Source organism: Orcinus orca, chromosome X (assembly GCF_937001465.1).
Source record: "Orcinus orca chromosome X, mOrcOrc1.1, whole genome shotgun sequence".
In the NCBI taxonomy this organism is placed as follows: Eukaryota; Metazoa; Chordata; class Mammalia; order Artiodactyla; family Delphinidae; genus Orcinus; species Orcinus orca.
Window position 1 is genome coordinate 3355412 of NC_064580.1, and position 24919 is coordinate 3380330.

Genomic DNA, 24919 nt, shown 5'->3' on the forward strand with positions numbered 1-24919 from the left:
AACTTCAAAGCTTTTGCACAGCAAAGGAAACCATAAACAAGATGAAAAGACAACCCTCCAAATGGGAGAAAATATTTGCAAATGAAGCAACTGACAAAGGATTAACCTCCAAAATTTACAAGCAGTTCATGCAGCTCAATAATAAACAAACAACCCAATCCAAAAACGGGCAGAAGACCTAAATAGATATTTCTCCAAAGAAGATATACAGATTTCCAACAAACACATGAAAGAGTACTCAACATCATTAATCATTAGAGAAATGCAAATCAAAGCTACAATGAGATATCATCTCACACCAGTCAGAATGGCCATCATCAAAAAATCTACAAACAATAAATGCTGGAGACCTTACGGAGAAAAGGGAATCTTCCTCCACTGTTGGTGGGAATGTAAATTGATACAGCCACTATGCAGAACAGTATGGAGGTTCCTTGAAAAACGAAAAATAGGACTACCATATGACCCAGCAATCTCTCTACTGGGCATATACCCTGAGAAAACTATAATTAAAAAAAAATCATGTACCACAATGTTCATTGCAGCTCCATTTACAATAGCCAGGACATGGAAGCAACCTAAGTGTCCATCAACAGATGAATGGATAAAGAAGATGTGGCACATATATACAATGGAATATTACTCAGCCATAAAAGGAAACGAAATTGAGTTATTTGTAGTGAGGTGGATGGACCTAGAGTCTGTCATACAGAGTGCAGTAAGTCAGAAAGAAAAAACAAATACCGTATGCTAACACATATATATGGAATCTAAAAAGCAAACAAACAAAAATGTTCATGAAGAACCTAGGGGCAAGACGGAAATAAGGATCTACTAGAGAATGGACTTGAGGATACGGGGAGGGAGAAGGGTAAGCTGGGACAAAGTGAGACAGTGGCATGGACATATATACACTACCAAACGTAAAATAGATAGCTAGTGGGAAGCAGCTGCACAGCACAGGGAGATCAGCTCCGTGCTTTGTGACCACCTAGAAGGGTGGGATAGGGAGGGTGGGAGAGATGGAGATGCAAGAGGGAGGAGATATGGGGATCTATGTATATGTATATGTATAGCTGATTCACTTTGTTATAAAGCAGAAACTAACACACCATTGTAAAGCAATTATACTCCAATAAAGATGTGAAATAATAATAATAATCTTTAAAAAATCTGACTTTCCTCCTCCCCCCATTTCTTTTAATTTAGGGAGATAAAGTGATTTGTAAATTATTTTGTTATTTCAATTCTCTGTAAACATTTATATGACTTTAATATGACTTTAATCTTTGGATCAATTTCAAATAAGTTTAATTATTTTAATATTTCATTTGTCCATGAAAATATACTGATATGTTAACTGAATATGGACTATTATTTTATAATTTGGCAATGTATAAATTTATACTTATAAAGATTTACCTTATGAAAGTACCATACACATATAAACTACATATTTATATTATTTTAATTTGCTAACTGCAGCATTATCCTCCTTTTAAAACCATATTAGGGACTTCCCTGGTGGCACAGTGGTTAAGAATCCGCCTGCCAATACAGGGGACATGGGTTCAAGCCCTGGTCCGGGAAGATCCCACATGCCATGGAGCAACGAAGCCCGTGCGCCACAACTACTGAGCCTGCGCTCTAGAGCCCGCAAGCCACAACTACTGAGCCCACAAGCCACAACTACTGAGCCCGCGTGCCTAGAGCCCGTGCTCCGCAATAAGAGAAGCCATCGCAATAAGCCCGCACACCGCAACGAAGAGTAGTCCCTGCTCGCTGCAACTAGAGAAAGGCTGCACGCAGCAACGAAGACCCAACGCAGACAAAAATAAATTAATTAATTAATTTTTAAACAATGGAAGCTGCAGAGTACATCTGAATGGTTTCTCAGATAAGTTAAGTATCTGGAACACTAATTAAAATACCTGCCTGGAAATGTGAGTTTGGTGCTTCCTGCTCGTTCCACTAAGATACTGATTAAAAGTAAACTCATAGGAAGGTTGTGAGTTTTTTTAAGTGCTTGATGTTTCTGAGGATACTTGATGTCTCTAAATATACTTGGCTTGTGAATGTCAATGAGATGGCATGACTCCGCTGTCAGTGTGCTGCTACCACAACTTTCTTTGTTTTTAAATATTTTTTTGTTAACCTCATAATCATAATTATATTGTGGATATCAGAGTATATCTCAATGAAATGCGAAGGTCAACGTCATGATCCTAGCTGTGCTACTGTATAGCTAAGAGATTAAAAGATGGGGCGGGGGTGGGATGAATTGGGAGATTGGGATGGACATATATACACTACTATGTATAAAATAGGTAACTAATGAGAACCTGCTGTATAGCACAGGGAACTCTACTTCACTTCGCTGTACAGTAGAAACTAATACAGCATTGTAAAGCAACTATATCCCAATTAAAAAAAAAGAGGATGTGTGGAAAAGGGTGGAAACAAAAAGAATCAGAATTTTGTGCTACGTGACAGGCTACCATCAAGTCCTATGTGATAGCTGAGGATGCTCTCACACATTTCTGTGTTAAACATTCTCCTAATTTTTGTGACTCATATGCGTGAAGTATATGCATGACTACTTGTAGACCGTCTACAGCAAATCTGATCACATTCTGTCCCATAGTCAAGCTAATTAAAAGCTGACTATTTTATTCTATTTTAATCAATTATACTATTATACTTTCCCCTCCCAGCAGCTACTCTATAGTTGTTGCTCTTTTATGCAAAGTTGTGTTTAGGTCATGGAATAACTTTCTGAAAGGTCTTAAGCTGATTGTATGTCTAGACATTTTTATTTGTGTAATTCTTATTAATTTCCCACATCCTAAAAGAAAAGCAAGAAATAGTTTTGACGAAACTATTTGAAGAAATCGTTTTCCACTTAATTGGAGCATTCTCGATAATGACTGAATACGTCTTGTGTATGCATGTGTCTATTTTTTGAGCAAGAAATGGATTCTTTGAAGGCTAAAATGCTGAGTCAACATGGTTATTCCTAAATTTGGTGAAAATAGTTAAAACACAAATGGGTGCATTAGAACAATTAAGACGCCCAAAGGTACTGAATATACAGATAGGCAGATGTTGGAAAGACTTCAATTTATGATCATCACAGACTAGAAGGTAAATAGAAATTCAGTAATTACCTGACAGTGAAAAGTAGTGCTGTATATGGCATGAAAAAGGGAAGATGTTAACAGACATTCTACTGTTACATAGCCCAAGGTTGAGATGGGTGATACTATCCTTTCAAAGTTGTTAGTTGAGAACAAATTGAAACTGCAGAGAATCTAAGCATGAGAGAGAATACAGAGTTCAGTTCCACCAACCGTTCCTCGAGAAAATGGATACTTTCAAGAAAATTCTCCCAAATGACTCAGCAACATTTTCTCAAACAGCTTCTGGGAGGGAATTCTTACAACTTCCAGAGGTAAGCTCTCCATCGCCGGGTAAGTCTGAACCTGGTCTGTGCAATTATCTCCCTCCTCTTACCTTCCCAGGAGATATGACTGCTGGAGAAATAATCTAATCATGTATGTGTGAACACGACTCAACTATTGGAAAACAGGATACCATATCCCCACTTCACCAGACTGAATATCTCTACCTCAGACTATCTCACATATGAAATGACTTAGCTTCCTTGCTTTTCCCCATCTGATGGTCTGAACATTTGACCCAATCCCTTCTTCAACAGTGGAACCCAGAACTGACGGCAATAATCCCGCTGTCATGTGACCAACCCTTGAAGGGCAAAGCCACAGGGGCAAAACACCGGCCCGCCCCATTGTTCCTGGAGGTATAGCATGAACTAAGGAGGATTATTCTCAAGCCTTAAGGTCTACGGGAATTTGCCCTGTTGGATTTCAGACTTGCTGGGGATTTGTCACTCCTCCCTTCTTTCCTATGTCTCCCTTTTGAAATGGGAATACCTACCTTATGTCTGTCCCACCACTGTAATTTGAAAGCTCGTAAAGTTAAATTTCACAGATTCACAGCTGGCAAGGAATTTGCCTCAGGGTGAATCCTAAATGTCATCTAAATCAGATGTAGATGGGACTTCAATTGAGTGGATGACATGTGAAAAGGACATAAATTTCGGGGATCCATGGGTTGCATGCTTTCACCTGTAGGTCCCCACAAAACCCTTATGTTGAGACCTAACCGCCTCAGTGTGATGGTATTAGGAGGACGGGCCTTTGGGAGGTGATGAGGTCGTGAGTGTGGAGCCCTCAGGGATGGGATTACTGTCTTTATAAAAGAGACCCCAGAGAGCCCCCTCCTATCTTCCCCCATGTGCAGACACGGCGAGAAGACACCTTCTGTGAACCACGAGGCAGGTTCTACCAGACCCTGAACCTGCCACTGTCCTGATGGCGGACTTCCAGTCTCTAGAACTAAATTAAATTGCTATTGTTTATGCAACAGCCCGTGGCATCTTGTTGTAGCAGCCCCAAGGAACTTAAAGAGTTATCCACACGTTCTGGTCCTCTGCACTCATTAACTGGAACACTGATCAATGCGCCTGTCCTCTGTTCACTATACACTCATGACCGACTCGAGGACCAAGACGCCCGATAGACAACCTAAGACTTCAAGTCCTCTCTCACCCACACAGAAGCGTACACTTGTCTGAAGACATTTTGGGGGATGGAGAGCTTCTGGTTAGAAATGGAACCTACACACTTGGAGTTTACACTGCTCATTTTTAGCTCTCTACAAGGTGGTATAAAGTGGTGGTTGTTTTTATAGATTTTTAACAGTTTTTAAGGGTATATAAGGTACCAAATAATGAATCACACACCACCTTGAATTTGGAGGTATTGGTATTTCTAAGGAAATTGTGCATATTACAATGAGAAAAGCTATGTTCATTTTTGATAGTGATAAATGGTGATTTCTTTATATCTTGAATTTATAAATGCAATTAGATACTTTTAAGTTTTTAAGTTCATTTAACAGTAAGTTGGAGAAGACCTGTATAAAATACATAAAGGCTTCAGTGTGTTTTGTTTCAAGATGGAAATATATACTCTATAATCCTTAAGTAACTTGAATCTCAATGGGCATGAATGATGTGAGTCTATATTCGATCTTCCAAGCACCATAAATTATGTAAAGTTTTACAAAGAGTTTATTATAAGACAGTAAACCACTCAATACATGTTTCTTTCTTTGGAACAACTTATTTTTTTTTAATATCAAAAAAGAAGAAAAAAAAAAAAAAGAAAAAATTCCACCCATGGAAGGCCTGCAACGGTCTGTCATTTACAGCATGTCAAATCAATCAGAGCACAAGTACTGTGCATATGAAAATGTTTCTAGAATCTGGTTCTAAAGTAAAATCTTTAGATGCAAATTCACATCCTGTAGAACTGCTGGCACCCTTATGAATTACAGTTATTGAATCCCACAGTCGTTATTATAATTAAATCCCCATAATCAGTGTTGACTGAATGTCACTGCCCATATGTTAAGGTACAATTTTACCACATTAGTGAAACCATCACAAAAATGTGAGAAAAATTTAAAACTTCCTAAACAGAAAACTTTCTACTCTTCCTAATAACGTGTAATACTTCATAACATGGAATTCCTCGTATTAAAACATGTTGTGGCGTTTTTCTGGCTCTAGAGAGAACTATGATATTGTTGGAGGCTTCCCTCCTATAAGGACAATGGTTTCGACTTTAACTCTGTGTGTAATTTTGTAAAAATGCATTTTTAACATGTTGGGTTGAACCGGTATTACACAACGGAAACACTCTTTATTGCAGATTCAGCGAGAGCACTGAATTTACGTTCATTAAATGCAAATGGAATTCTATGAGTATCCGTCAAAACCACCATGTTTCTGGGGGTGGATCAAGGTGGCGGAGTAGGAGGACCTAGGGCTCACCTTCCCCCACAAACACATTAAAAATACAAAAATACATCTACATGTGGAACAATTCTCACAGAAAACAAACTGGAAACTGGCAGAAGATCTCTTACACAACTATAGCTGCAAGAAAGATCCGACATGACTGGGTAGGATGAAGAAAAGGCATCAGGATGGGACTGGCACCTTGGGAGAGATCTGTGAAGAAGGGATGGTCTTCATGGGTAAGCCCTTGCCCTGTGAAGTCCCTTGCTTGCTGGGAAGTCAACTGGGACAGATAGAGGGGCTGCAGGAGCCTGGACACTGCTTATGAGGAATGCACGCATGCTGGCTTGCTAGCCATCAGGGCAGAGAGAGAGACGGATGCTGACAGCTGTCTCGCTGCCCTGCACTTCCCAGACCAAAATGTGCCATGTGGGGCTGCTAGTACACGCAGCAGCTAGGCACTGATACTCAGGAGTCTGGGTCCTGCGAGACGACTCTGTCTAGCTGCATGGAGACGGCCTGGGGTGGGGTCTGGCCCCCCTTGGACCCCAGTATCAGTGTTTGCACAGTGGGCAGCCAGCAGATTTTGGGAGCATGTGCACAGCAGGGGTGAGGCTGACCTCAGAGCCTACTATCAGTCCCTGCTCAGCAGGGGAGCCGCCCAGGGGTGGGTCCAGCAGCAGTGGACTTTGTCGGTATGTGCTCACCATGTGGCAGGCGGCACCAGGGAATCTCACGCGTCCAGCTGTCAGCCCCTGGGGAGGAGTACACAGCGATTCCTTTCCCGGTGGGAGCAGTCCGGTTCCACCCAGGCGTACTGTAGCTTGGAGCCTGATCTGGGACAGACAGGTCCTGGGAGAGTCCGACCACAGAGGCAGCCCAGGTCGTAGCTCGCACAACAATCTCCTTGATTCCTGCAGCCTGATGCCTCAGCCCCCCCATCCCAGCCCAGCACCATAACTGGAATGAACACAAGGGAGAAATGGACATGACCTTGGGCTACTTTTGGACAGAACTGCAGATGCCCGCCCCGGGCAGTGGATAGGTTGCGGTGACCACACGGGCCTCACGGGCTTCCGTGCTCACCTCCTTGGGGACAGAGCACGCACTTAAGGGTAATGCATCCATTTTTTGGTCTTTACTTCTTTTGTTTTTTCTACTAGACTAAAATTGCTTTACAGTGTTGTGTTAGTCTCTGCTATACAATGAAGTGAATCAGCTCTATGTATACCTATATCCCCTCCCTCTTGGACCTCCCTCCCACCCCCCATCCCACCCAGCTAGGTCGTCACAGAGCACCGAGCTGAGCTCCCTGTGCTATACAGCAGGTTCCCACTAGCTATCTATGTTACACATGGTAGCGTATGTACGGGAAACCTAATCTCCCAATTTGTCCCACCCTCCCCTTACCCCCATGTCCACATGTCCATTCTCTATGTCTACGTCTCTATTCTTGCCCTACAAATAGGTTCATCTGTACCATTTTTCTAGATTCCACATATATGCATTAATATATATTTGTTTTTCTCTTTCTGACTTACTTCACTCTGTATGACATTCTCTAGGTCCATCCGCATCTCTACAAATGACCCAATTTCATTCCCTTTTATGGCTCAGTAATACTCCATTGTATATATGTAGCACATCTTCTTTATCCACTCCTCTGTCGATGGACATTTAGGTTGCTACCATGACCTGGCTATTGTAATTAGTGCTGCAATGAACACGGGGGTGCATGTGTCTTTGGGAATTACGGTTTTCTCAGGGTATACGCCCAGCAGTGGGATTGCTGGGTCATACGGTAATTCTATTTTGAGTTTTTTAAGGAACCCCCATACTGTTCTCTGTAGTGGCTCTATCAATTTACATTCCCACCAACGGTGAAGGGTAATGCAGCCTTATCAAACTTGACCTTCATGGCTTCTACTCCAAAAAGTAGGGATCATACTCCACCTAAGACAGGAAGGTAACAGCTACGGAGCACAGAGGCGGCCCCACCTAACATCCAGTGCAGGTTCTGGATATCACAACACCATCCACACTGCCTATCAAGGGGATAATGGGTAGCATACTCTGAGGAAAGATGTGGCTGTCATTCAGACCAAAAGCAGCCTTTGCACCAAAAGTATTGGACATAGTCTACACAGGAATGCTCCCACATAAAAACAGCCCTTCAAGACCACAGTAGATAATGGTTTTTCCTAGATTCATGGTGACAGAGAAAGTCAAGTAAAATGAAGGTAAAAAAGAGTAAGAGGAACCATTCCCAATTAAAATGAGAAATTCTCTGAAAGAACAAAAAGGAAACAGACTTCACCAGTATAAGCTCTGAGTTCAAAAAGGAGGTAATACAAATTTGAAAGGAATTAAGAAAGATTATCAATGGAAATGCACATCACTGTAACAAGGAACTAAATACTATAAAGAAGAACCAATCAAAATTAGACAACTCAATTGCCAAGGTAAAAGCCAATCTAGAAGCAATGAATAACAGACTGAATAATGCAGAAGAGTGAATAATTAATTTGGAAGATAGAATAATGGAAATCACCCAATCAGAGCAGCAGACAGAAGATGAATAAAAAAAAAAGTGAAAGCAAGAGATGAGATCTATGGGATAATATAAAGTGTGCCAACCTATGCATAATACAGGTTCCAGAAGGAGGGGAAAGAGAGAAGGGGATCAAAGAGGTACTTGAAGAAACTGTGGCTGAAGACTTTCCAAAACTAAAGAAAGGAATAGATAACCATGTACAGGAAGCACAGAGGGTCCCAAACAAGAAGAACCCAAGCAGATACACCTCAAGACATAGCATAGTTAAAATGGCAAAAGTTACACAGATTCTAAAGGCAGCAAGAGAAAAACAAAGAGTCAGATGCAAGGGAACTCCCTTAAGGCTGATTTCTCTACAGAAGCATTGAGGACCAGAAGGGAGTGGCAAGACATATTCAAAACACTAAAAGGGAAAAAGCTGCAACATAGGATACCTTACCCAGCAATATCATCATTTAGGATAGAAGGAGTCTTGATAAAGAATTTCTCAGGCAAACAAAAACTAAAAGGATACTAAACCCAACCTAAAAGAAATATTGAAAGGTCATCTTAAATAGAAAAGCAGCAAGAATCTATAAGAAAGGGAAAAAAAACAATAGGAAAGGCAAATATATAAAAGAATTGAAGATCATTTAAATAAACTAGCGCACAGATTAAAAACCAGTAAAAAAAAAATTGTGTAAAAGTGATTATAACTATAATTAACAGCAAAAGGATAAACATGAAGATGTAAAATAGGACATCAAAATCACAAAATGTGGGGAAGGGGAGTAAAAACCTGTACATCTTTTAGAGTATGTTTGAACTGACGACTATCTAAAGGAGGTAGATACAGTTATGAGTTAATGTCCTTGAAAACCAGGGTAACCACAAATCAAAAACACACAAGATTCACAAAAACCATAAATACAGGAACTCAAGCATAATACAAAAGAAAACCATGAAACTACAAAAAGAAAAACAAAAAGAAGGGACAAAACTACAAAATCAACTAGAAAACAAGATTTAAAAATGGCAATAAATATATACTTATCAATAATTACTTTAAAGGTCAATGGACTAAATGCTCCAATCAAAATACAGAGAGGCAGATTGGATTAAGAAAGAACCCACAATATCCTTCCTAAAAGAGACTCCGTGTAGGGTGAAAGACACACATAGATTGAAAGTGAGGGAATGGAAAAGATATTTCATACACACGGAAATGACAAGGAAGCGGGGGTCTCAATACTCATATTAGACAAAATAGACTTTAAAACAAAGTCTATAAAGAGAGACATGGACATTATATATAATGATAGGGATCAATAGAAGAGAGGATATTACACTTGTTAACATATATGCAGCCAATACAGGAGCAAAAAATACATAAAAAATACTGACAGACATAAAGGGAGAAATCAACAGGAATACAGTAATAGGAGATTTTAACACCCCACTGCCATCAATGGACAGATCTTCCAGACAGAAAATCAGTAAGATGACAAAGAACCTAAATGACACAATAGACCAGTTGGTCTATTAACTGATTCCTACAGGATACTACATCCAAAAAACCCAGAATACACATTCTTTTCAAGCACACATGGAATATCCTCTAGGACAGACCACCTACTTGGACACAAAACAAACCTCAACAAATTTAAGAGGATAGAAATTATATCAAGCATCTTTTCTGACCACAGTGGTATGAAACTACTAATCAACCACAGAAAGATAAATAGGGAGGATAAAAAAACCAAAACAATCACATACAGACTAAACATGCTACTAAAAAACCAATGGGTCAATGATGAAATCAAAGAGGAAGTCGGAAAATACCTCAAGACAAACGACAACAAACACACTACCTTACAGTATCTATGGGATGCAGCAAAAGCAGCTCCACCAGGAAAGCTCTTAGCAATACAGGCCTTCCTCAAGAGACAAGAAAAATCTCAAACAACTTAAACTACCACCTAAAAGAATTAGAAAAATGAACAAACAAAACCCCAAAATCAGTGGAAGGAAGGAAATAAATATCAGAGAGAAAAAAAAGGGATTAAAAAATAGGAAAGATCAATGAAACCAAGAGCTATGGGGGGTTTTTTTTGTTTTTTTTTTTTAAAAAAGATAGACAAGATGGACAAACCTCTAGCCAGGCTCAACAAGAAGGAGAGGACCCAAATAAAATAAGAAATGAATGAGGAGAAATAACAACTGATAGTACAGAAATACAAAAAAATCATAAGAGTATACTATGAATGGTTTATATGCCAACTAATTAGAAACCTAGAAGAAACAGATAAATTTCTAGACACATACAGCCTGCCAAAGTTGACTCAAGAAGAAACAGATAATTTGAACAGACCAATCACTAGAAATGAAAAGGAATCAATAATAATAATAATAATAATAATAAAAACTGCCTGCAAACAAAAGCCCAGGACCAGATGGCTTCACTGGGGAATTCTACCAAACATACAAAGAAGAACTTATATCTATCCTTTTCAAACTATTCCAGAAGATTGAAGAGGAGAGTACGCTCTCAAAATCATTCTATGAAGCCATCATAATCCTAATACCAAAACCAGAAAAAGACACTACAGAAGAAAGTACAGGTCACAGTCTTTGATGAATATAGATATAAAAATCTTCAACAAATACTGGCAAACCAAATCCATTGATACATAAAAAGTATCATACACCACGATCAAGTTGGATTCACTCCAGGGTTACAACAATGGTTCAACATATGCAAATCAACCACATGAACAAAAAAAGAGACAAAAATCACATGATCATCTCAATAGATGTAGAAAAGGCATTTATAAAATTCAACACTCAACATTTGATAAAATTCAACATCCATTCATGAATACAAACAAACAAACAAAAAAAACTTCTCACCAAAGTGGGAATAGAGGGAACATATCTCAACATAATACAAGTTATTTACAACAAACCCACAGCCAACATTATACTCAATGGTGAAAAGCTGAAAGCCTTCCCACTGTATTCAGGAACAAGACAAGGATACCCACCCTCACCACTTCTATTCAAGATAGTACTGGAAGTCCTAGACACAGTAATCAGACAAGAAAAAGAAATAAAATGTATCCAAATTGGAAGGGAAGAGGTAAAACTGTCATTATATGCAAATGACATGATACTCTACATAGAGAACCCTGAAGACTCCACACAAAAACTATTAGAGTAAATGAATTCCGGAGGTAGAAGGATACAAGATTAATATACAGAAATCTGATTCATTTCTTTACACTAACAATAAAATAAAGAGAAGGTAAAAAACCCAATCCTGTTACAACTGTGTCAAAAAAATAAAAAATAAAAAAACCTAGGAATGAACTTAGGATGTTACAGACCCATATGTTGAAAACTACAGAACAGTGATATAGGAAACTGAAGATGATGCAAAGAAATGAAAAAATATTCCATGCTCTTTTATGGTAAGATTATTGTTAAAATGGCCATACTACCTAAAGCAAACTACAGATTTGATGCAAGCCCTATCAAATTACCCAGGGCATTTTTCACAGAAATAAAACAAAAAATCCTAAAATTTATATGGAACCACAAAAGACCTAAAATTGCCAAAGCAATCATGAAGAATAATAACAAAGCTGGAGGCATAACCCTCCCAGACTTTAGACAATACAACAAAGCTACAGTAATCAAACGAGTGTGGTATTCGCACAAAAAAAGATGTATGGATCAATGGAACAGAATAGGGATCCAAGAAATAAAGACACACACCTACAGTCAATTCATCTTCAAAAAAGGAGATAAGAATAGACAAAGGAGAAAAGACAGTCTCTTCAGCAAGTAGTGCAGGGAAAGCTAGACAGCTTCATTTAAATCAATGAAATTAGAACACTCCCTGACACCATGTACAAAAATAAACTCAAAAAGGTTTAAAGACCTAAATATAAGACATGACACCATAAAACTCACAGAAGAACATAGGTAAAACATTCTCTGACATAAAAATCGTAGCAGCATTTTCTTAGGTCAGTCTCTCAAGGCAAAAGAAATAAAAATAAACAAAGGAGATCTAATAAAACTTAAAAGCTTTTGCACAGCAAAGGAAACGATCAACAAAAAGACAACCTACAGAATGGGAGAAAATGTTTGCAAACGACACGACTGAAAAGGGGCTCATTTCCAAAATATACAAACAGCTCTTAAAACTCGGTACTGAAAAAAAAAAAATGGGCCGAAGACCTAAACAGACATCTCTCCAAAGAGGACATACAGATGGCCAACAGGCACATGAAAAGGTGCTCAAAATTGCTAATTATTAGAGAAATGCAGATCAAAACTACAACGAGGTATCACCTCACACAGGTCAGAATAGCCATCATCAAAAAAGTCTACAGTCAATGTTGGAGAGGATGTGGAGAAAAGGGAACCCTCCTACACTGTTGGTGGGAACGTAAATTGATACAGCCACTATGGAAACAGTATGGAGGTTCCTTAAAAAACTAAACATAGAACTACCATATGACCCAGCAATCCCACTACTGGGCATTTAACCAGCAAAGATGAAAACTGTAATTTGAAAGGATACATGCACCCCAATGTGCATAGCAGCACCGTTCACAATAGCCAAGACATGGAAACTAACCAAGTGAACATCAATAGATGAATAGATAAAGAAGATGTGGTACATATATACAATGGAATATTATGCAGCCATAAAAAAGAATAAAATATTGTCATTTGCAGCACCATGGGTGGACCTAGAGAATATCATACTAAGTGAAGTCAGACAGAGAAAGACAGATATTTTATGTTATCATTTATAGATAGAATCTAAAAAATAATACAAATGAGTCTGTATACAAAACCAAAATAGACTTACAGACATAGAAAACAAACTTATGGTTACCAGTGGGGAAATGGCAGGGGAGGGATAAATTAGGAGTTTGGGATTAACATATACACACAATGATACATAAAATAGATAATCAACAAAGACCTACTGTAGAGCACAGAGAATTATACTCAATGTCTTATAAGAAACTATAATGGAAAAGAATCTGAGAAAATATGTAACTGAATCACTTTGCTGTACACCAGAATCAATACTGCAAATCAATTATAATTGAAAAAGAAAAAACAAGGAAAGTATGAACATCTAAGTGCATAAAACATTAAGAATAATGTCAACTTTATACCTAAAGTTTCTCTATTTTGCATGTTCCAAAATATATATTGCATTTCCACATTATCCTAACTTAGGGAAGAGAATTTTATACCCAGTATGTATCACTAAATCACTTGTAACTCTTCGACTGAGTTCACAATATTCTAGTATTGCCAGGAGAATAATATAATAACACGGAAAATCCAATACCAGCATTGCAAAACCCCAGATAAAAACATGCAGTGTCAACCTTGCAAACTACAAACACAAGCTTGCCAAAAAAAAAAAAAAAAAGCCAAGGTTTGCACAGTGGATAACTGAGGAGAACTGTATCTTATACCCATCCAATTAAAAAGCACAGTACTACAAAGACAAAGTAACATTAAAAGCACATATTCTTGAACATTTGTGAAGAGATTAAAGTTATGGTGCTTATGACATTGGCATTGATAAAAATTTTAGTTAGGTGCTCACATGGTGTTGCTATGTTTAAAGTCTGAGATGAATTAGCTATATGTGGAGCTCCATCAAGTTACATGAAGTAATTTCTTTGTCTTAGCCCTCACCTATGGAGCCAACTTTGGTGATTCTAGATGAACACAAACTTAATTGTGAAACCAAAAGAAATCAAATATTATAGCTGTACATATACTATATGTAATATAAATATATATACTATATTAACAATGTAAACAAGTTTTTAGATAATGTAAAATAATGGTTTCTTTTTGTATTTAGAGATACGTGTTTATTTATAATTTTTATTGGACTATAGTTGATGTACAATGTTGTGTTAGTTTCTGTTGTACAGCAAAGTGAATCAGTTATGCATAGATATCCACTCTTTTTTAGATTCTTTTCCCATATATGTCATTACAGAGTACTAAGTAGAGTTCCCTGTGCTATACAGTAGGTCCTTATTAGTTAGCTATTTTATATATTGTAGTGTGTATATGTCAATCCCAATCTCCCAATTTATCACTTCCCTCGCCCATGGCTTAGTAACTGTTCAATTTTAGGTAAAAGATGATTAACAGAATTTTAATATTTTACTAATATCATACTTATTGGGAAAACAGGAGTTTAATACACAGGCACAGTACATGATATTTGGATGATCTGATGAAAAAGTCTTTTGTGGCATGAGTTTCTGGATTTTTCAAGTCTTTTAAGAAATAAATGCTTAAAATCTTCCCCACAGCTCTCCTAGAAAGGTTATCCTACCCATTCACTTTTCCTAAAAGCATTGTAAATCTTCTTTTACGTGAGTAACCTTGGGAGAAAAGGGTATGGGGAGATTAAGAGAGATACTTATGTGCAGAGGCATATATAGACTGCAATTTGAATACTGTTAGGATAAATTTTGAGGACTGTTAATGCTATGTCCTTTGTGATTAGCGAACACCCTTCAATATACATGTTTTAAAAGCAAACTATGAATTAAAGTTCAAGTGGCATCTGGAGAAATTCTCTGTAGTGACAGAAAGCCGCGCATCAAGGTGCACCTAGAAGACAGAGTAAGGAAGAGAATTTCATGGGAGAGTTTTTGTGTTGTTGTTGTTGTTGTTTTTTACTTTAATTGAAGTATAGTTGATTTACAATGCTGTGCCAGTCTCTGCTGTACAAGAGTGACTCAGTTACACACACAGAGACATTCTTTTTTTATATCCTTTTCTATTATGGTTTATCAAAGGATATTGAATATAGTTCCCTGTGCTCTACAGTAGGACCTTGTTGTGTATCCATTCTAAATGTAATAGTTTGCATCTACTAACCCCAAGCTCCCAGTGCATCCCTCTCTCCCCTGCTCCCCCTTGGTAACCACAGGTCTCTTCTCTATGTCTATGAGTCTGTTTCTGTTTCATAGATAGGTTCATTTGTGCCACATTTTAGATTCCATATATAAGTGATATCATATGGTGTTTGTCTTTCTCTTTCTGACTTACTTCACTCAGTATGACACTCTCTAGTTGCATCCATGTTGCTGCAAATGGCATTATTTCATTCTTTTTTATGGCTGAGTAATATTCCATTGTATATATGTACCACATCTTCTTTATCCATTCATCTGTCAGTGGACACTTAGGTTGCTTCCATGTCTTGGCTGTTGTGAATAGTGCTGCTATGAACATAGGGGTGCATGTGTCTTTTTGAATGAGAGGTTTATGATCTAGCAATTCCACTCCTGGGAATATACCTGGACAAAACTATACTCCATGGGAGAGTTTTGGGTGAAAGTTGAGCAACTTTTCAGTGGCCCAGGTAAATAGACGAAACTCTGTCTCAGGCAACTGCAAGTAAACAAAGTACTAAGGGATGCTTCTTGGAGGATGTTCTTGCAGTCCTCACATGTGGAAATAATATACCCTGGATGTTAGGAGCACAAGCTCCAAGATGGAATAATGGCTCTACCGCTGAGGAACTTTTTCATCTTGGCCAAGCTATCAGTTTCTTATTGACCTTGTCTTTTTATCTGTAAATCTGGAATCTCAGATATGACCTCGTGGCTAGTATGGTGCCCTAGAGGAGATAATACAGGTAATATTCTGGGTGAAGATACATAAGATTTCCTCTTGCGAACCTAAGTATATGTAGAGCTCTCTTTTCCTCCTACCTGGTCTGCATAGAGTCAGAGGAAGAAGGAGCAACACAGCATTTTTGGGTACTACCTTGTTCTTTAACTGTATTATTTTGCTTGGTTTGTTCAAGACGCACCACCATATAAAAGCTTCCACCACCCTTGTAGCGCTGCTGTGTAGACGCATCACATCCACGCTTTCTAAAGCAAAACAAGGAAATCAATGGCTGCATCTTCCTCAGCAGGAAGAGTCTTCTGTCCCTGGAGGAATTTCACGAGAGGCTCGTCCAAAATATTCAGTCCCACCAATGTACACCATGCATGAGGCACCGTATTGGATGTTGGGATGCAAAAGTGTATATGACATGAAGCACTGGTGGAAGGGTAGAAGTGACTTCTCTCTCAAGCTTCCTCTCCTTATGGATTTCCAGGCTTCTAAATGGTGATCAAATGCAATGGTAAGGAAGCCTACCTTGTAATTAACCCCCTGAGGAAAAGCGAGACCATAGAAGGCATTAAAAGAATAAGAAGGCTCTGCTTTCACATTTGGTGAAGATAGAGTGTCCCTCTGATGCACATAACCAGAAAAAGCCAACGACAATGAGAAAAATCATTTTGTTGAGTCGACCAGAGAGTGGAAGACAAAACTTGTATGATGGCGGACATGGATATTTACCAATAAATGAAAGTCTCTAGACGTAAGTATTAGGTTTTCATGAAGCAAAACAAATGACTATACATGTATCAGCTTTAAACAATTATCTTTCTGTCTCTGTGGTATAGAAGTTTGAGCACGTCACACCTGGGTCATAAGCAAGACTGCAGTCTGCGGGTTGGTTAGGGCTGCCTTCTCTTTTGAAGGTTCTGCTGGGGAAGAACCCACTTCTGTAATACACTCAGTTTGTCGGAAGAACTCATTTCCTTATAGGTCTAGAACTTATGGCAGCTTGCTTCTTTAAAGCTAGCAATGCAGAGAGAGAGAAAGAAAAAGAGAGACAGGAAAGAAGGAGGGGGAGAGAGGAGACGAGAGACACGCTAACTAAAGTTTTAATAAGCCTGACACTTATAATCAATAAAACATGCCAATGTAAGGGGAGGTGACTATTTCTTAGAAGCAAGCTTCAAATTTAAGCAGATAAAAAAGGTAAATAGAAGGAACCGACTGGTGAATTGATTCCAATCACTTTGATAAAATCTTAATAGATGTAAATGATCCAATTTTTCCAACTGAAAAGCAGATGTTATCAGATTGGATTTAAAAATTGACATGCCCTGTCTACAAGGACTCTGTATTAAATATGAACACCCATAATGGTTCACAGTTTAAAAACACGGGAAAATATTTTATCATGCAAACACAAAAACCAAGCTGCACGGGCTATATGGCAATCAGAACATGTGCACTTCAGAGCAAGAAAGAAGGCCAGGGATAAAGAAGGGTATTACGGGATGATAAAAGCATCAACTCACCAAAAATATAAAAATCCTTAAATTTTTATGCATCTAACAACTGGGATTCTAATGCCTACAGCAAAATCTAACAGGTTGGAAAGAAGAAGTAAACAAATCCACAATTATAATTGGAGATTTTAATACCACACTCTTAGAACTAGTCAGATAAAACAGACAAAATCTCAGTATTAATATGGCAGACCTAAATATCGTGAACCAATATGACATAATTAGCATGGACAGACACAACATCCAACACAAGAATACATTGTTTTTGAGTAGAAATAAAATACTCAAATATAATTGATATTCTGGACTATAAAGCATGAGTAGATTTAAAGGATGGAAAATCATACAAGTATGTTTTCTGATGTAGGGATGTGAAAATTTTCCCTTTTTCCTTCTAGGTTTGTTGGCTGGTCTAAGAATTCAATTGCATAAGAGGGGCTTCCCTGGTGGTGCAGTGGTTGAGAGTCTGCCTGCCGACGCAGGGGACACGGGCTCGTGCCCCGGTCCGGGAGGATCCCACATGCCGTGGAGCGGCTGGGTGGCCGCTGAGCCTGCGCATTCGGAGCCTGTGCTCTGCAACGGGAGAGGCCACAACAGTGAGAGGCCCGCGTACCGCAAAAAATAAAATAAAATAAATTGCATAAGAGAGGTTAACAGGAGAAAAACATTTAATTCTGTACATACAAGAGTCCCACAAAGACAGGAGACCCCCCCCACACACACACACCCAGGAAAAGTCGGTCAATTGAGGCATTATGTTATCCTGAGCTAAGAAACGGGATAGTGACTTGGGTCTTCAAAGGGGATGGTAACTCACAGCATAAGAAAAAGAGATGTTTGGTTAAGTAGAAGTTTGATCTGCCATGCAGAGAGATGTTTCAGATTAAAAGTTCTGTCTGGTAACAGATCTTTTTCTGGGAAAGGTTCCCTACCTAAATTATTTTAGGCAGGTAAGGGACAGAGCAAAGTTCTTCCTGAGTTTTCTGGGTCTTAATTGCCTTCAGCTCGCAACAATCCACATGCCAAACTGGCATTTTTAGAGTGGCATATTCTGCTCCCCTTCACTGACTACAATAGGACTTAATTAGAATAAAGCTGGAAACAAAATTTAACTGGAAACTAAAAAAAAAAAAAATCTGGAAAAATTCTAATTACTTAGACATGAAGTAGCACATTTCAAAATAACCTACAAGTCAAGGATGAGTTGAGGAGGTAGTCACAATGGAAGACAGAAGATGTTTAGAATTGAATGAGAATGAAAACAAAATACATAAAAAATTTGTGGGATGCAGCTAAGGCAGTGCTTGGAGGGAAATTCAAAGCATTAAATGCTTACATTAGGAAACAATAAAGATTATGGATTGATAATTAAAACTTCCATCAAAACAAGAGAAGACTGAAATAAAGGGCAGAAACCAATGCACTTGAAGGGAAAAATAGAAAAAAAAATCATTAAAATGAAAAGCTGTGTTGCTGGAATAAACCACTAATTTAAATCTCCAGTCAGAGAGAGAAACAGACAAACAGAACAGAAATAACCACTAACAAATTTAACCAATGGACATCACTAAAGATAGCATGCCATGGTATTAAGGAATGTTATGATCAACATTATACCAATATAGTAGATAACTTTGATGAAATTATCCAATACATACACCACCAATACTCACTCAAGAAGGAAAACATAACATAAATATCCCATATTTATTAGAGAAACTGAATTCATAGTTAAAATCACTCTAATAAAAAATACTCCAGGCCCAGTTTGCTTTACTGGTACATTCTATCAAATATTTAATGACAAAGCATTGTAGTGCTACATTAGGAAAAAAGTAGAAAAGGAGGAATATTTTTCAGGTTATTCCAGGGAAGTCTAGATTGACATGGAAACAGAATGAGACAAAGATATCCTAAGAAAACAAATCCACACACCAGTATGTCTCATGACCACAGATAGAAAAATTGTTAATGTATTACTAAATATAAATCCAGCCATACACACAAATGTCAATCCATCATGATTAAATGAAATTTATGCCAGGCATGTGAGAATAGCTCAACTTTGAAAATAGTAATAAAAAAAACCTATTTGGGATTAACAGATACTATTATATATAAAATAGATAAGCAACAAGGACCTACTGTATGGCACAGGGAACTATGTTCAATATCTTGTAATAACTTATGGAAAAGAATCTGAAACAGTATATATATTCATATATATATAATATATATATATATATATATTATATATATATAACTGAATCACTTTGCTGTATACCTGAAACACTGTAAATAAACTATACTTTAATTTTTAAAAGTTTACCTAAATTGGGAAGAAGGGGGGAAAGAAACCTAAAAAATTATGATCATTTATAGAGAATCGGAGAAGGCATTTCAGAAAATACAACATCCAATCTTGATAAATATTCTCAAACTGGGAACATAAGAGGCCTTACTCAACCAAGAAAGAGTATCTAAGAAAAATCTATAGCCATATATGTATCTCACTGGTGAATGAATGACTGAATCCCTCCCCCAACCCCAGTATCAGAAAACAAGCAAGGATACATTCTCTTATCAGAGATATTAGGGGTTTGGTTCCAGACCACTGCAATAACGTGAATATTGCAATAAACTGAGTTATATGCATTTTTTTGTTTCCCAGTGCATGTAAAAGTGACATTTACACTATACTGTAGTCTATTACGTGTACAATAGCATTATGTTGGGAAAATAAAAACACCTTACATACCTTCATTAAAAAATACTTTATTGCTCGAAAACGTTAACCATCATCTGACAATGCGGGGTTTCCACAAACTTTCAATTTGTAAAAAATACAGTATCTGCAGGGCTTCCCTGGTGGCGCAGTGTTAAGAATCTGCCTGCCAATTCAGGGGACATGGGTTTGAGCCCTGGTCTGGGAAGATCCCACATGCCACGGAGCAACAAAGCCCATGAGCCACAACTACTGAGCCTGTGCTCTAGAGCCCCCGTGCCGCAACTACTGAGCCTGCGTGCCACAACTACTGAAGCCTGTGCACTTAGAGTCTGCGCTCCACAGCAAGAGAAGCCACCACAATGAGAAGCCCATACACTTCAATGACGAGTACCGCCCGCTCACCGTAACTAGAGAAAGCCCATATGCAGCAATGAAGACCCAACGCAGCCAAAAGTAAATAAATAAAATAAATAAATTTATTTAAAAAATACAGTATCTGCAAAGCACAATAAAGTGAGACACAAAAAAATGAGGTGTGCCTGTTTTGCAAGTTCTACCCAGTGCACTGAGCAAGAAAAAATGAAATAAAAAGGCATACAGAGAGATTGAAAGGAAGAACCATATCTGCCTTGCTTTGCAGATGACATTATTGCCTGCAAAGACAAGGCTAACTGACCTCAAATAAAATCTTCGAAAACTAATGAGTTTATCAATTAAACTGGCTAAATCTTTTTTTTTGTGTGTGTGGTATGTGGGCCTCTCACTGTTGTGGCCTCTCCCGTTGCGGAGCACAGGCTCCGGACGTGCAGGCTCAGCGGCCACGGCTCACGGGCCCAGCTGCTCTGCGGCATGTGGGATCTTCCCAGACCGGGGCACGAACCCGCGTCCCCTGCATCGGCAGGCGGACTCTCAACCACTGCACCACCAGGGAAGCGCTGGCTACACCTTCATGTCTAAAATTCAGTTGTCTTTGTAGGGGAGGAACACTTGCTTTTCCTTCTAGGTTCTTTGCGTGGTGTAATTAAATTGACATAAGACAGATTAACAGGAGAAAAGCAAATTTGATTTTGTACATCCAGGAGCTCATAAAAATATAAGACAAGTAACCAAGCAAAGCAGGAAGCTTTTATCTCTCTTAGACAAAGAAACAATAAATCTGTGAGGACGTGGTAAGAGAAAGGAGTTTGGGCTTGAGGTAGTAAGTTAGTTTAAAAAAAAAAAAAAAGTAACAAGGTTTGTTTATACAGACTTCTCGTTCCTGAATTCTCTGTCTCTGGTGATAAGAATGTCTCTTTCTCCTGGTACAGGGAATGCACCTTTCACACAGGAGATTAATTTCCTGCTTTCAAGAGGACACATGAGGGTCAGAGTATCCTTCTTGCACTGGCTGTTTCTTAAGTAACTTTAAAGTAAACAGTATGTCAAAATGGCATATTTGGAGGCAGCCTGCCCTGAACCCCATTACGTTTAAATATATTAACAATGAATGACTGGAAATTAAAATTTAAGGAAAGCATTGATAATAGCACAAAGCCATAAGTGATTCAAGCATACAGCTAACAAAATGTGTGCAAGAGTGGTATGCTGAGAACAAAATATTGATGAGAGAAATCAGAGAGGAATATTGGTCAGACGTCAGTTCTCTTCAAATTGATCTCTGATTTAACACAATCCCCAACAATTCACAGCAAAGGTTTTGGAGGAACTCACAGCTGCTCCTAAAATTCAGAGGTGGAAGCAGTGAACCTAGACTCATCAGAAAAATTGGAACACAAAAGCTGGAAAACTCATACTACCTGATTTCATGACTTACTTTAAAAGTTTGGTATTCAAGAGAGTGGAGTATTGGCAAAAGCATAGGCACAGGTTTTTGAAACAGATTTGAGCATCAAGAAATAGATTCATATAGATAAATTATTTTTGATATGTGTCAAGGTAATAAATTACTTTTGATACCAGCATCGAGGGCATCAGGCTAATTCAAAAGAGATGACAGTTTTTCAACAATTGGTACTGGAATAATTGTACATCCATGTGCAAAAAAAAATACCCCTCCAAACATAATGCATTTCTCAGACCATACTAACATTTAACTTCATGTGTATTAGATTAAAATGGAAACCTTAAAAGAAACATTTTAGAAGGAAACTCAGGAGAAAATTGCTATGCTAACTAAGCAAACATCTTTTTTTAGAACACACACAAAATGATGAATTGTAAAAGATAAAAATGGAAATGTATCCAAAATGATCAGCTTTTTTAAAGGACGCTGTAAATAAAAAGGCAAAGGAAAGTCACAGGCTGGGAGCAACTATTTGCAAAATATGTAGCTAATAAAGGACTTAAATACAGAGTATAGAAACAATTCTCACAATACAATAATAAGGAAACATACAATTCCCCCCGCATCTAATAACATATTGGAACAGACCCCACACCTAGAAGTTATTTGCACAGTCAATAAACAAAAGAAAAGAAATGCAGCATTAGAGATTTACAAGTTAAAACCCCATTAGCTTACAAAGCACATCTTTTAGAATAGCTACAGGAGGGTGAAAAATCCTGACAATGCCAAGTGTTGGTGAGGACAGGGTTGCAAACTGTAAGAGCCACTTGAAAAAGCAATTCGACAATTTCTTACATCATTTAACCTACGTTCACCATAGAACCAGCCATCCCACTGCAGAAATGCAACTGTGAGAAAAGAAACCATCTGTACACAGAGACCTGGACATAGATGTTTCCATCAAGTTTATTTATGGTCAAAAAAATCTGGAAACAATCCAGAAGTCCATCAATGTATAAAAGGATAATCAGATTCTGGTGAAGGGGAGCAGAACATGTCACCCCAAAATAGTCCTTGTTGGCGGAAGGGTTATCTTGAGCTGGTTATTTCTGAGAAACAAAAGACACAGGAGGAGCTTTGAAAACTGAGGAGAAGTTGCTCTGTTGTAAGAACATTGACAAGAGGAATCTCCATGTGTAAGAGTGTTTCCTTCTCTGTACCAGGAAGACAAGGATGGCTCTAAATCTCTAGAAATTCTTATCACTAGAGAAGGGAGAATTTAAATCTGTCTGAAAACCATATACCCTTCTTTTCTGTGCTTTTCCGCTGAACTGACTTCCCTCCCCCAACATCTTTCTTTAGTCTTTAGCTGAAGATGGTATTTAAGGTGATGCCTTGGACCATTTTGGAGAATTTTACTCAGTTTGCCTGGGTATGTCCCATGTATACATTTGAGATATACATGTTATTAACCTTCTGTTTTTCTCTTGGTAATTTGTCTTTTATTACGGGGTGAGAGTGTCCCAGTCAAGACCCTAGAAGGGTAGAGGGAAAGTTATCTGCTTTGCCTACAGGAATATATCCCTTCCATGAAATATTCTTGAGCTATACAGGAGCATACTACTGATTGGGTAACAACATAGATTAGTCTTAAAAGATTACGCTAAGTAAAAGAGGTTTTAAAAGCAAATATTGTATTATTTCTCTTATGTGACATTCTGGAGAAGGCAAAACTCTGGAACGGAGAGAAAACATTAATGGTTGCCAGGGGCTGGGGTTGGAGGATTGGGTAATGATAATAGTTTTGACTGTAGTGGTGATTATGTGACCGTATACATTAAAATTCTTAGAAAAGCTCCATTAAAATGGGTGAATTTTACTGTACGTGTACAGTAAAATTTTACTTCAATAAATCTGTATGGAAAACCTATGAGATGCCTCAGGATGCCTCTGGAGCATTCCAAAGTTAGCTAGAAGTCAAAAGAACTTCAGTTAGAATTTGTCATTTGATGTCCATCGACAGATGAATGGATAAAGAAGGTATGGTACATGTACACAATGGAATATTACTCAGCCATCAAAAGAATGAAATAATGCCATTTGCAGCAACTTGGATGGACCTAGAGGTGATCATACTATGTGAAGTCAGACAGAGAAAGACAAATATCATATGTTATCGCTTATATGTCAAATCTAAAAAATATGGTACAAATGAACTATTTACAAAACAGAAATAGACTCACAGATGTAGAAAACAAATTTACGGTTACCAAGGGGGAACGGTGGGGGAGGAATAAATTGGGAGAATGGGATTAACATACACACACTACTATATATAAAATAGATAACTAGTAAGAACCCACTGTATAGCACAGGGAACTCTACTCAGTACTCTGTAATGACCTCTATAGGAAAGGAATCTAAAAAAGACTGGATACGTGTATATGTATAACTGATTCACTTTGCTGTACACCTGAAACTAACACAGCATTGTAAACCAACTATACTCCAATAAAAGTTAATTTAAAAACGAATTTGTTATTTGGAAAGTTTGTCAAAAATACCAAAAATGTTTCAAAACACTTGGTCAAACAGGACCACATGTCACTGTGAAACAGTACTTACTCAATCAAAGTGACCATAAAAGATTTTGAAAGCAAGCACAGATTACTTAAAGGCCAAGAAACTCATACAATCTGTTGTCAAAAGCAGATCAACATTCTAAGAAAACTTTGTTCTCTTAACAGAGAAATCCAGTCCTGCACGAGCCTACTCT